This window comes from Hemitrygon akajei, chromosome 18 (assembly GCF_048418815.1).
Source record: "Hemitrygon akajei chromosome 18, sHemAka1.3, whole genome shotgun sequence".
NCBI lineage: Eukaryota > Metazoa > Chordata > Chondrichthyes > Myliobatiformes > Dasyatidae > Hemitrygon > Hemitrygon akajei.
In genome coordinates this window covers 39,389,395-39,402,616 of record NC_133141.1, presented here as the reverse complement: position 1 = coordinate 39,402,616, position 13,222 = coordinate 39,389,395, and the positions used below count along the sequence as shown (strand labels likewise).

Sequence of the window (13,222 nt, the reverse complement as noted above, 5' to 3'; positions counted from 1 at the left end):
CCTCCAATCCAGTCTGGTCCAATACTGGCAACTGGTGAAACAGCAGCTTCCAGACCTGACAACCTCCCTCTCTCACCTCTCTGACGTGGGGTAAGCACAGCCTGTCTCAAACACCAGCGGGGCACAGGAAGATCCCTCTAGGTCCCTGCTTCAGTTACCCCATCACTGACAATCACACAGGAGTTATCACAAATGATCAGTCAGGGTACTTGTAGTACTGTTAGGAGGATGTGGGGCTCTAATGTCTGCTACTGTTTGAAAATTACCATTTTCCTTCTTGCAAGGGTATAATATACAAAGCTAACAATCAATTCGTAGGCCTAAGGTAGCAGTACAGTGCCACAGTTAATCAAAATGCTGCCTCACACATCTAACAACAAGGGTTTGATTCCAACACCCTGTGCTGTCTGTGTGTGGAGTTTGCATTTGCACATTCTCTCTACAACTGCCCTAGTTTCCTTCCAGGTCCCAAAGATGTGTGGATTTGTAAGTATTTGAGTCATTGCAAATTGCTCCTCATGTGTGTAGGTGAATGGTAGAATCTTGGGGGAGGGGGAAACTTCCAATAGTTGGAGAGTCTAGGACCAGAGGGCAGATCCTCAGAATAGGACATCCCTCTAGAACAGAGATGAGGAGGAATTTCTTTAGCCAGAGGGTGTTTGAATCTGAGGAATTCATTGCCACAGACGGTTGTGGAGGCCAAGGTAGATTTAAAGAGGAGCTTGATAGGTTCTTGATTAGTCAGAGTGTCAAAGGTTATGGGAAAATGGCAGGAGTATGGGTATGAAAGAAAAATTAAACCATGATCAAATGGTGGAGCAGACTCAATGGGCCAAATGGCCCAATTCTGCTCCTATGTTTTATGATCTTATGGAGAACATGGTAATGTGAGGCACAAGCCCATAGCTCCCTGAAAGTGGCAACACCCAAGTGGATAGGGTGGTAAAGTACGCAGACAGTGCGCTTGTCTTCATCGGTCGGGAGATTGAGTATAAATGTTTGGAAGTCAAGTTGTAGCTGTATAAAACTTTGGTTAGGTCGTAGTTGGAATATTGTATGCAATTCTGGTTGCTGTAACATAGGAAGGATGCAGAGGCTCTGAAAAGGGTGCAGAAGAGGTTCACCAGGATGTTGCCTGGATTGGAGAGTAGTAGCTATAAGGAGAGGTTACACAAATTTGGATTGTTAAATTTGAAGCACTGGAAGCTAAGGAGTGACCTGATAAAAGTATATAAAATTACAAAAGGCAAATATAAGGTAAATGGAGTCTTTTTCCCAGGGTATAAATGCCAGAAGGGGAAGATTTAAAGGAGATTTATGAGGCGTTTTGTTTTTACACAGAGACGGGTTGATGCCTGGAACAAGCTACATGGGTAGGTGGTGGAAGCAGATATGCCAACAATGTTTTAAGATGCATTTAGATATTCAAAGAGATGGCACCGGATGGAGGGATACGGACTATGTGCAGGCAGATAGGATTAGTTTAGATTGACATCATGGTCAGCATAGACATGCCAGGCTAACAGGCTGATAACACACTCTATGCTCTATAGCATATATGTCAAACTCAAGGCCCGCGGGCCAAATCCGACCCGCGGTGGAATTATCTTTGGCCCGCGAGATAATATCTAATTACTGTTAAAGCTGGCCCCAGTAATCGAAGCGCCTATGGCGTATGATATGGCTAATGCTGAGTTTATTCAGGTACCAGGTTTTCAGGGTTTTTAGTGTTTATTTGGCAGTCTTGCTCAGCAGTCTTCTTCATAAGAAACGGAATTTGTAAAGTGAAACACTTTGTAGTTATAGCAGAGACTGAGACACATGAGAGCAGGCTGAAAAAACGGAGGCAACGAAAGCTGCGTTCGCACGCGTCCGACTGATCCGGCCCGCATGAAGCTGCATTTTGCTCAATCCGGCCCGTGACCTAAAATGAGTTTGACACCCCTGCTCTATAGTAATAAAATGAGATTATATTTGGATTGGTGTATATGGGTGCTCAAACGACTGGGCTGAAAAGCCTGGATGCATGCTGTATGAATCTGTGATAGCTTGTGTTTCAAACCCGAGCCATCAATGTAGGATACAGTATCCAGGGCAGAAGTAAAAATGCTTTCTACTTTGATACAATTCTCATTTCTAATTACTTCTAGTTAATTGACAAAGAAATCATATATGAAAGAAAATAATTTGATTAACATCATAAGCTAATCATTTTCATTTTATGAAGCTTTCTTTCTTGTGGACTTTAATGGACCAGAGCCAGATAAGCTGATATTACATTACTACAATTACTGCTGTGTTGTCAGAGGAGAGAAGCTTAGAATTCTTATTTTACGAAAAACTAGCTGAAATTCTAAAACTTTTATTCAAATTTACACTACATTGAGAGTTTAAGACAAAATAATTATATTTGTGTACCTGACGAAGAAGCACAAATTTGACCCACACTACAGATTATCCCTGATAATTAACATAGACTTCAAGATATAATTAAACTGAGAGACAGAGTAGGCAGATAGAAAGTCTTTCCTCATTCTAATATTTAGAAAAAGATCTTAATTTCAGGAATGATAAAAGGCAGAATTTAAAAAAAATCTAACAAAACAACTGTGTGTCTAATAGCTTCAAAGTGCAAACATTTTTATTAATAGTAACTGTGAGATACTGTACAAAAAAAGAGCAAAGCAAAAGATAGGATGCACACTCTGTCTAATTTGAGTTAAAGAGGCTTAATTTATATGAAAAGCTTAACATATTACCTGTTTTTCATCCATATTTTGTTGACAAAATATCATATTTCAATTATAATATTCATGTGCATGAACACAAGGTGATGCAGACAAGGGGACAGCAGGCAGAAAGCATTAAATTTGCAGAGCTTTCTTAGAAAGTCACACACTAGTGTTGTGCATAATCCCATCATCACCAAGGCTGTGCACATAGAAATTATTCTTGGAGTATGTGTGAAGGATTATAAAGGTCACTTGCACTTACAGTTTTCAACAAAGTATGGATATTGAATTTGATGCCCTAAGGAGCCATAAAAAGTTTGCATATTAGACTGAATCTGATGCTCTCAGCCTCTGCAACTTAATATTCTTTATATTCTCTCCTAATGAGCATGAATACTTGTCTAGAACTTCACATCATCCAAAACACTCAGTACAATAGAATCCAATTTTAATTTCATCCAGAGTAAATTGTGTTAGTGGATGTGACATATTCCTGGCACCAGTCATGCACCTAACAAGGCCATTATTCACAAAAGGTCCATTTCTCTCCATATCAAGGTTCTAATTTACAACTGTCACTTTTGGTACAAAAAGTTTTGAAGGAAGGACTGGTTTGCTATTTTTCTCACTATTTGAAAGAACTCTGTGATTATATCAAGATCAAAGTGACTTTGATTGTGGAATGAGTGTTGTTACCAGATGGGGTGGTTTGAGTATCTCAGAAGCTTCTGATCTCTTGGGATTTCCACACACGTGTCTAGAGTTTACAGAGAATGGTGTGAGAAACAAAAATGTCCAGTGAGCGGCAGTTCTGTGGGTGAAAATGCCTTGTTAATGAGAGAGGTCAGAGGAGAATGGTCAGATTGGTTCAAGCTGACAGAAAGGCGATAATAACCACATGTTACAACAGTGATGTGCAGAAGAGCATCTTTGAATGTACAAGTGGATGGGCTGCAGCAGCAGACGAACATACACTCAGTGGCCACTTTATTAGGTACAGGAGGTACCTAATAAAGTGGGCACTAACTGTACCTTTAAGTATTTCCTCCGGCACTTATCCACTCTGATACTCATACAATTGGTTCTCCAGAGGTTACATTTTTGGAGGTGTTAGTATGAACACATTTGGCCACTCTAGATGGGTTGGGGACCTTGGAGCAGGAGGCAAAGACATGCCCATTAGTGAGAAGCTTCCTCCCAGAGAGTCTTCAGTGATATTGACTCACTAATGAACATATATTTGCAAAATATACAAACAATTTAGTTACAGAAATTTCAATCACGTCTGTTTCATTTCCTGAATTTTTGCTCCCACTCCCTCTCATCATAGCCTGGCTGGGGTTCCTTCTGCCCTCACCTTCCACCGGCCAGCTTTCACATTCAATGCATCATCCTCCATAATTTCTTACACCTTCAACATGATACCACCGGCAAACAGCTTTGCCTTTCCCTCTTCTTTCAGAAATCCAAATGGACCATTCCTCAATGACTCACTGACCCATTTTCCCATTTCCACTGATATCTATTCTCTTTTGTATAGCATTTTCATATGTAACTGTAGGGGATGCAATATCTGCCCTTCCCATGATCCAGGGGCCAAACACTCCTTCCATGTGAAGTTGCGATTCACTTCATTCAGTTTAGTGTGCTGCATCAACGCTCACAATGTGGTCTCTACATTGGATAAACCAAGCACAGATTTGTTTTTGCAGAACATCTCCATTCAGCCTCAAGGCTGACCTTCAATTTCCATTTATCTGTAAATATTGTTTGTAACATCCCATGCCCACTCTAGCTTATGTCTTTAGCCACTTCCACTATTCCAACAAAGCTCCTTGAAATTTCTGTGGACCACAGAAAGGAGAAGTTGTAGGAACACACACCAGTCCTCACTGAGGGGTCAGCAGTGAAAAAGGGTGTGCAGTTTCATGTTCCTATGTGTCAACATCTCTGGAGACCTATCTTGTGCCTAACACATTGAAACAATTAATGAAGACGTCACATCAGCAGCTGTATTTCATTAGGAGATTCAGAAGATTTGATTATGTCACCAAAGACTCTATCAAATTTATATAGATGTGATCTGAAGAGCATTCTAACTGGTTACATCACCATCTGGTATGGAGGGGACCACTGAAAAGGATCAGAAAAAGCTATAGGGGGTTGCAAATTCAGCCAGCTCCATCAGGGGCACTAGCCTCCCCACCATCGAGGACATCTTCAAAAGGTGATTCCTCAAAAAAGCAACATCCATCATTAGGTGCCTCCACCACCAAGGACATGCCATTTTCTCACTACTGCCATCAGAGAGGAGGTGCAAAGTCATTCAGTGTTTTAGAAACACCTTCTTCCCCTCCACCATCAGATTTCTGAACGGACAATGAATCCATGAATGTTACCTCACTATTTCTACACTATTTATTTAATGATTTAATGTATTTCTTATTGTAATTGTTAGTATATTTTATGTATTACACTGTACTGCTGCCATAAAACAAGAAATTTCATAAGAAATTTAGTGATAATAAACCTGATTCTGATTCTTAACATAAATATAAGGAACAGTACCGTCATCTCCTGTTTGGTATGTTAGTCTTCAGGATTCAACAATTTCAGGATGACCAGCCTTCCTTTTTACTGTCTAGTTCTAATGAAAAATCATTAATATGCCACATTAACTATTTTCCCTCTTTTCACAGATACTACCCAAACTGCTGAATATTTTCATTATTCTCTTTTATCACAGATTTTTAGCAACTGTAGTGTTTTGTACTTCCCATTTCCTGCAATTTTTGTTCTCTTCCACCTCCTTCTCCTCAGAGAAATCAGCTGTAATGAACAATCAATTTAGCATTGTCATCACTTGTGTCATTCAGTCTCTCTTAGTCTCCATCTTGTGACAGATTCTCTCTTTGCTCTCTCCCCCATGATGTCTTCTGTGCAACCGAACATATTTCTGGTTCAGGTAGAAGTTTAATAACCTGAAGCATTAACTCTGTTTCTCTCTTTACTTACCTGACCTGCTGATTTGCACCAATGTTTGTTTTTGTGTCATGCATTTTGCAGGCTCAGGTTTTCCAAGACTCGTCACTGAGGCTGGAGCCTCCGGAGTCATAATTGCCAGTGTCAACCAAATGACATTGTCCTCTACAATTGTTACCGCCAACACAGTGCACCAACAATCATGCAGTAGAGCCCAATTAACACGTAATTATTCTACATATCCTCACAATCTGATCACAGAAATACTGTACTATATTACAATTGCTTTGTGGTCTGCTGCTGGAGGTGAAATTCGTTTCTGCATGGCTCCATCGAATGATGATTCACACATCTGCTGGTGCAGCTGGAGACACTTTCCTCCTTGAGCCTGGAAGGACTCCATTTGCAGACAAGACCTCCAACTGGAACGCATCTTACTGACCAGGATTTCCATTAACCTAGAAGTTGTCTTTCTCCCTCTCTCTCCCCACCCCCAGCAGCCTTTTTAGTGTAAGGTACTGTGGGGCTGCACAGTAGCATAGTGGTTAGCATAATGCTTTACAGCACCAGCGACCCAGGTTTGATTCCTGCTGCTGTCCGTAAGGAACTTGTACCTTCTCTTGTGACTGTGTGGATTTCCTCTGGGTGCTCTGATTTCCCCTCCCATTCCAAAGATGTACGGGTAGGGGTAGGGTTAGTGAATTGTGGGCAGGCTACGTTGGCGCCAGAAGCACGGTGACCCTTGCGGGCTGCCCCCCCAGCACTGACCTTGCTGATTTGATTTGTTGCAATCAATGTATTTTACTGTATGTTTCAATGCACATGTGACAAATAAAGCCAATCTCTAATCTCTAAACTCTCTTTCCCCCAAGGCAGCTGCTATGTGACTGCCTTAAGGTGTGTGACTTTAAGGCTGATATGCCTCTCAGTTTGCTGTACAGCAAGAGGTAGAAAACATTGTTAATTGAATCTGGATCCTTTAGGAAGTGCACTAGTCTTGTTTCAGAGCAAACTTAAGGCTGCACTGTCCAAATGCATTGGAATAACCTAACCTGTTCCAGACTTCACTTGGCCAAATTCAAGATTTTTCTGGCGGGCAATAAAAAGAATGACAGTTTAGCCCACTGATAAAAGGTCCAATCCAATTCTTAGATATAAAAAGGCAGACCATCTCAAAAATGTGAGTAACTTCACAGAAGAGCTGGAAACACAAAGGATGATGCTGAAATCTGGAGCAACAGCCAAATGCTGGAGGGACTCAGCAGGTCAGATGGAGGGAAATGTAGTGTCAACATTTTGTGTCGGGACCCTTCCTGCAGCTTTTTGCGTGCTCAGCATGGAAGGTCTGTGTGGTAAACTATGTATACCTGTCTGGACACGCCCCTCTGCTGAGGAGACCCCTGGATAAAGGCGATAGGGGCACTGCTCCTCCCTCAGTCTTTGAGATGTAGTGCTCCCTTTTTGCTGTTAATAAAAGCCTATCGTTCTCTTCCAGTCTCCGAGAGTTATTGATGGTGCATCAGTCTGTTCTATTTTAATGCCCGATACACAGTAAATATAGAGTACAAGTAACCACTGGGCATCACAATGGATGTATTGCAAGCAAGTAGGATGGATTTCGTTGTCTCCTCAGTTCAGACAAGTCAAAAAATTGAGGGTTATTGTCCTGTTGATGAGCATCTTGATATAGTCATTGTTTTTCCAGTTTACTTCATTTTATGTTTGTTAAAAGTCAACAAATTGACCAAACAGCCACCTGGTACCAATTTCTACTCTATCCAACAAGCTCAAAGTAAGATGTGAGGAACCATATTCATAATTAAAAGTATCCAGGAGGAAAAATAAACTAGGCAACCTGTTCAAAACACTTGAGCATGCTAGAAGAATAAAATGCCTGGAGCATTCTCAGGAAAAGAATTAATTTCAAATGGAACAAGTCTGAAAATAGTAACGAAATACAAGCAGAGAGGATACTTGAGAGAGTCAGAAAAGAAAGCATCAAGAGTTCAGAGGTAGTGAGAGGCACATTTTGCTATTCATTTCAGGCTCCATACAAGTTTCCACTGTACTATACAATTCGCAGGAGTCTTGTAAAACAAATTGTTCCCTGTTAGTTGATAAGTGTGATTGTCCTTGGCCATTCCAATGTCTGCACTTGTTAAATTAGCTTTCCTTTTGAAGATATAAACTATTATCTTTAATAACAGGAACACATCCCATTTACATAGCATCATAACTAAAACAATCCCTCTCTAAGGTGACTTGGAGAAGCATTAGAAAAGGACGAGACCATGATTTGAAAACAAAGTTTGAATCTTAAAATCGGGACATTGGTTAAACATGAGCAAACGGCAGCCAGTAGTCTATCTGCATTTTCCCTGTAGCTATTACATTTTATTCTGCATCCCTTTACTGTTTTGCCTTGTACTACCCCAATGCACTGTGTAATACCTTGATCTGTATCAGCTTGATTTGATCTTGAGGTGTACAAGATGTTTAAGAGGCATAAATCGAAAAGACAGCCAGAGACATTTTCCAGGGTGGAAATGGCTAATGAAAAGGGACATAACTTTAAGGTGTTGGGAGGAAAGTATGGGAGGGTGTCAGAGATAGGCTTTTTTTTTTACAGAGATTGGTAGATGTATGGATTGCACTGTCAGGGGTGGTGGTAGAGGCAGATGCATTAGGGTCATTTAAAATAATCTTAGAAAGGCACATGGACAAAGAAAAAAAATAGAAGGCTGTGTGGGAAGGAAAGGTTAGGTAGAACTTGGAATAGGTTAAAGCTTCAGCTCAACATTGTGGCCCAAACAGCTTGTATTGTGTTCTTTGTTCACTTAACAGTATGCAAGACCAGCTTTTCACTGTACCTTGACATTAAACCAATTCCAATCCCAATTCATGGGTGTAGTGAATAGATGGAGCTTAGTGCAAAATGGGGCTGAGGCAGCCTGGTCAGGTTGACAGAGGGTAAAATGAGAAAGGCTGATTAGGGGAACACAGAAAGCAAAAAAGCTGTGTAATGAGGGATAAATAATGCCCAAGACACAAGCAGACACAGATCCTTTCTCACAGGCAAAAGAATTAAAAACATAAACAGGTTATTACAGACACGAAGCACAGATAACGTAAAATTCTATGAGCATTAAACATGTCAGTTTTGATTATGTAGAGCAGATTAATGCTGAATTTACAGATGAGTGGGGAAGATGGGGGTGGGAAACAATTTAAGGAGAGTTAAAGGTAATTCACTAATTATTATTTACTGATGTTTGTGAAGAGAAATGTCCAGCTGCTTTCACAACTCATACAAATAACTTACAAAAATGTCATCAGCTCACCACCCCGAGTGTACGCATTAATATGCAGACAGAAGTGGACTCTGCCCAATACATCAAGGGTTCTTAGTAAGAAAGCAGCACTGGCTGCAGTATCACTCCGGCACCCATAACTAAGTTGTTTTCTCATTTTTCCAGTTCTGATGAAGTCTTTGACTGAATCTTTAGTTCTGTTTCTCATTCCACAGGCACTGCTTGGCCTTCTGAGTTAATTCAGCTTTAACTTCAAAAGTACTTCGTTGCCTGTGGCATGCTCTGGATCACTCTGAAGAAATTGAGTAAGAAAAGAAAGCTACATAAATTGAGACATTTCCAAGCTTTTGTACCGTAAGAAAAGCGTGACACGCAAGTCTAAATGTGAAGGCGCACAACACGTGCTACACTGACCTTGACTGAGCTGTGAGTCCTGTACTTGACTTTGCAGATTGTCTGAGTGAATTGACCTCAGCAGAAATGTGTTTCCTCTCCATCCTCTCATCAGCAGCAACTCTACAATTAGCACCATTTCAACATTCAGGTTCCTGGGCATCGTTATTTTGCAAAACCTCATTGGGAGATCCATATCTCCTTCATTTAAAAGAAGGCTTGGCAGAGGATGTACTTCTTGCGGCAGTTGGTAAAATTCCATCCTCCCCAGCACATACTGGTGCAATTCTACACTGCCGTCATACAGAGCATGCTCACATCAGCCATTACTGTCTGGTTTGGTGCGGCATCCTCTTACAGTATGTGAAAACGACAGTGACCTGTCAGGACAGCAGTCTGCCATCACTGCAGAACTTGTACAGTATGTGTTCAGGACAAAGATGCATTGCAGACTCTACCCACCCTACAAACAGCCTTCTCCAAAAGCTCCTTTCTGGAAAGTGCTGTAGGGCTATTAAAGCAAAAACATAATGCCATCTTAAAAGTTTCTTCCCTCAGGCAGTTAATCTGATCAGCCATTCTAGTCAGCCCCCACCCCCCTCTGCCTATTGCCCAGTCATTGCACTGCTTTGTAAACTCTTTAATCCACTTTTTATAATTCTGTTTACATTATAAATACATGATGGTATTTATGTATTTATGAACATTTATTCCACATCTATACTTTAACCTCTAACTTTATTTTTAATATAATTCTTTATTCTTTGTAAATGTTGAATATTGTTCTTGTTGCATGTCACGCCAGCACACCACAGCAAATTCCTAATGCATGTAAATGTATATGGCAAATAAAGCTGATCTTTGATCCTTGATCTCAGACATGGTAGTATTTGGTTTGTTTGCTGCCTGGCTTCCTGGATCTAATTGCAATGATATATTGGCTGTTGGAACATGGTTGTGTATGGTTTTTGCATAAAGGCAAAGTTCAGTGTGGTTAATCCCTAATTCCCACCCCGACAGGCTAATATCCTATTGACTAAACAGAAATGTGAAGAGTATGGTGAGATAGGGATCAGCTAGTCCTAAACCACTAATCTGGCTACAGTGAACACATTCAGGAGGGAGAAAGTTGAGCTGAACAAAAATCCATTGAGATTTCAAAGAACATGATTTGTGGCAGCTGACCATGGAATACAGAACTTATCCCACAACCGTATTAACCAAGTAACAAAATACTTAGAGGATTAAACTGTGGTCACATTATCATGGAATCATTCTCCTATCCCATGGCCACTTGCCAAATATGCTGTTGACTGCACAGCCATGTTCCACCAAACAGCAAAGCTACTCACATGATAACCCGGCGAACTCAGCCTCTCAGTAGTTTGTTGGTGAGCCTCTGGTACCTGACTCAAGGAGCCATTCTTCACATGCAAGTCTAGTCAATCAACTTCTCGACCAATCAACTAGTTGACCATAGATTGGCTTCACTGCTTAGCTCAATACTGTCCTTATTCACAGAAGCACTCTTCACAAAAATGGTAACATCAGCCCTGGCACATTTCCTCCCTCTTCCCACACCAGGAATGCCCAGTCTGTTGAGGTCTTTCCAGCTGTAAGGTATCTGAACAGTTGAGTGAACCGAGGTTAAATACCAACATGGTCTAGTTGGGCTAAACTGCCCATATCTGTTCTCTAACTGCATTGCACTTCTATGCAACCTTACCACAATATCACTGGTGAAACATCGGATGATGAATTTATCTTTTTGTTTGTTGTTTCTGTGCAGGAAGTTAAAATGAGACACAATGTTGATAGGCAAAGATAGGACCAGGCTTCAGACTTCACTTCATCTCCTCCCCAATAATCCTACATTGTGCCTCACTGAATGGTGATGTTTCCACTTGCGTATTTTTCCATCAAGGTAATGTTTGCCTCACAGTTCTGTAAGTCTGCCTTCCGTGTACTTTGCCCATTTTTTCCTTTCACTTGATCCTCCCACAGAGCCCAAACAGCCTCTGCTAAACCTTTTCTGCTCCTGTACACAAGATTACCCTCTGCAAACACCTTAATGAATATTGTAAATAAATCAATCAAGGATGTACAAATTTCAGAAACCTGCCATTGTTGATCTTGGACGGGTATCCTAACCATCTGATCCCCAAGGCAATAAATCCTTATGAAACTTAGTGCCTGATTGTGGCCAACTGTAAATGTACAGCTTTATTTCCAATAAATAATCAAGGGCTTTGACATATTAAACTTGTGCCGTTTGTCAATTAGAAATGACTTTCTGCATTCAAGTATCCACAGTGAGCGTCTGCTGGTTAATCGGATTGTATCAAACTCCAGCCAGCAACTGCTGAGCTCATTTTTACATGGAAAACAGAACAGGCAATGTGCTTCATTCAGCTGATGTGTGTAATTAGCTCTAAATGATCCCATCGGGCACGGGATGCCCTTCAATGATACAAGAAAGGCACAAGGTTGTTCATTTTAAACCTGCATGAGCAAGTATGAAATTTAAAATTGCTATCAATACACAGAGGATCCTTCAGCCACTGAAGGAGAAGCTCATTTCAGCAGGATTCTAAACTCTGATGAAGGCCACATCCAAATAATAATCTAATTATTTGGTTGAAGATTGCTAAATCTCCAGGATTCTCCATGATACCCTAGGTCATTAATATAGGATGCGGGCAGGAAAATCATAAAAAGGGAGTTATTTTCTATGTCCTATATTTAAGGGCACCAAATATTTGCAGATGGGAGAGAACTTAGCTATTTAGCTGACAGTTTTTCCAATTAGGTCCCAACTGATTGTTGGAAGATGGCTTGTCACAGAATGGATGTATTAGGCAGCCAATGGGCAGGGCAAATGGCGGCTGGATACTCTCTATTTATTATTGGACACTACGTCAGCTGTGACTGGCTGGATTGAGCATTTTCTAATGTTCCTGCTTCTGTTTTCCAGCATCCACAAATTTTCTTTTAAATAAAAGCTGACAAGATGAATTTTAACTTCATGAGAGTTTGCAAAGACAGTTTTCCAATGGGTCTTGTTGCCATTCATTTTCTGGCTAAAGTATTGGTACCACTGGCTGCCAACCTGAGGCAAGTCATCTGCTGCGCATGATGTACTGGGTCCGGATTACAATGTTTCGGTGGGCTGATGGGTGTCGAGGGACTAACAGCATCTTTGAGACCTGGAGGTTTGCCACTGCACAACCAAAATCGGAAAGGAACCTGATCTTCTATAGAGTTGCTTTATTCTGGTGTTAAAACCTCAGAGCTTCACACCCTGAGCTGAGTTAGAGATGTGGGTACAATTGATGGCCTACAACTCCACTGAGTATGCCTTCAATTAGTGCTCGCCAAAATGGACACCAAGTTCTTAGTCCATTATCTCAAAGGTTACAATTCCTCAAGAGTTCATCCCAGTACTTCTTAAAGGAGACGAAAGTTTCTGCTCCCACCAATGTTTCAGATAGTGAGCTCTGGACCACCACTACTCATTGATTGATTTTTTTTCCCCTCAACTCTCTCTAGTCTGACCAATAAACTACAGTAGAACTTAGAACATTGCAGCATAGGAATGGGCTTTTGGCACGTTATCTGTGCCAAAGAAGATGCCAAATTAAATTTTGTTTGCCTGTAAGTGATCCCTATCCCACTATTCCCTACATAATTATGTGCCTATCTAAAAGTCTCGTAAACACTCTTACCGTGTCTGTATTGTAAACTTCCCTGAGATCCTCTTCCAGGTGCATACTTCTCTGTGTAAAAAATCTGCCTTGCACATCT

General features: G+C 40.9%; 1 protein-coding gene across 7 annotated transcripts in view; it reads right to left on the bottom strand.

Annotated features, from left to right (window-relative positions):
- Nucleotides 1-13,222, bottom strand: part of LOC140741337 (thyroid hormone receptor alpha) — a 502,247-nt gene that overhangs the window by 187,034 nt on the left and 301,991 nt on the right. The gene's annotated exons all lie outside the window — the stretch shown is intronic.